Source organism: Cyprinodon variegatus, unplaced genomic scaffold, assembly GCF_000732505.1.
Source record: "Cyprinodon variegatus isolate N-32 unplaced genomic scaffold, C_variegatus-1.0 Scaffold193, whole genome shotgun sequence".
Taxonomy (NCBI): Eukaryota; Metazoa; Chordata; class Actinopteri; order Cyprinodontiformes; family Cyprinodontidae; genus Cyprinodon; species Cyprinodon variegatus.
Window position 1 is genome coordinate 904747 of NW_015150646.1, and position 1761 is coordinate 906507.

Genomic DNA, 1761 nt, shown 5'->3' on the forward strand with positions numbered 1-1761 from the left:
TGTTCTTAGTTTACGTTTGTTTCTTTATCGTGATGATGAGGTTTATTTTCCAATTGCTGTTTTAGCGTTTTTTCCCCCTGCTATATCGCATCAAACCAGCAGATGGCAGTCAGGTTGTTTTTCTTCTAGGTGCAAAGGTCTATAGAGAATCTATTTCCCTTTTTTCCCCCCTCTTTATTTTAGTCAAGTTTAATAACTAAACTGAAATTAAGCTAAAACTAAACTAGCAAAAAAACAAAACAAAGAAACAAAAAAAAAAATAAAATCAAACTAAACATTGTATTTGCTGGTAGAGATCGTCCGATTCTGTTTTTTCAAGGCCGACGCTGATACCGATTATTTTGACGTCAGTGTAAGCTAGGGGTGTAAATCACACCCATCATGGCGATTCGATTCAGTATCAATTTCCTGACCCAACGATTTGATTATTTTAGATACTCAAGAATACACCACGATACGATTCAATTCGATTCATTGGTACATTTTTTTTTTAACAGGCTGGACAATGTTTCAAATTTGAAATAAATCAATGAAAGCTGAAATATCGTTCTGCATTTTCTTTGAGAAACAACAGCAAATAACAGAAGTAGCCAAGTTGTTCTCCACGTAGGCCTATGAAAACCTCATTCACTGAAAAATAATAATGCCTCTGTGTTTCCACGAGTATGTTTGAGAGGGTAGTGGCTAAAGTAAGCGAGGTAGAAGGGCAAAATAGGTTTGGGCCACTGCAGCACTGGAGTCAGAATTACGTCCAGGAGCAAATGGATAAAAATAGACTGGAAGGGGAAAAAATCGTTGCAGACGTGTCGATGTATTGGATCATCGGCTGTTGGATCGATTTATCGATACAAAACGATTATTATCTACACCCTTAGTGTAAGCTAGTGTGACCAAATGACATCTTTTGCCCGAACATGTCCATTTTTTAAATTCTGTCTGGTGTGTCTGCAGGGGGATTATAAATTCATGAAAATGTTCGGTTTTCACAGTTTTTAATGGGACCATAATCGTACCCTTAAATCAACTGGTGCTTTGCACAGAATACTACGGTACTTTGTTGCCTGACGTGATTCTCGAGGGACTGCCTTGTGGGAGGGTCTAGCGAGAGCCCCACACACACAGGTAGCAGAGCAACCAGCATTGGACACAAAATGCCGAAACAAAAGTGCAGCTTCACAGATGAACTGCAAAAAAACTTTAGCGACAAGTGGGAGGCTGAGTGCACATGAACAAAGCAGGCACGTGTGTTTCATTATCTAATAAAGGTGATGAGATCTGGATATCAAAATATGGTCACCCTAGTGTAACCGATCCCTAGTAAATGCTACCTGATTAATTTAGAACTGATTTTTGAAGCAGGTGTTGCTTTTCCTTCCTTCCTTGTTTTAAAAGAACAACAACACAAAATGATAACAAATGGGAGAGAAGTCTCAATTCAAACAATAAAATAAACATTTATTACTAAATGAAAATAAAAGAAAATTTAGGTTATACATGGACGCCACTTGATCTCAAGGATTGCTGCTGATGCACTACTAACTACTAACTAATTTAAAGACAATTACAAGGCCGGCTTTCTATCACCTGAAGAACATTTCCAGGATTAAAGGACTAATGTCTCAGCATGATCTGGAAAAACTAATCCATGCGTTTATTTTTAGTCGAATTGATTACTGCAACTGTCATGAATCGCGGACAGATGGACCCAGTATTCAGGAGAGACAGTCAGTAGGAAAATTCAAAAGATTTATTAAAATAAAA

The 1761-nt window shown here is 37.6% G+C and overlaps 1 protein-coding gene across 2 annotated transcripts in view; it reads right to left on the reverse strand.

Moving 5' to 3' along the window:
• Positions 1 to 1761, reverse strand: part of neurl4 (neuralized E3 ubiquitin protein ligase 4) — a 31186-nt gene that overhangs the window by 15004 nt on the left and 14421 nt on the right. The gene's annotated exons all lie outside the window — the stretch shown is intronic.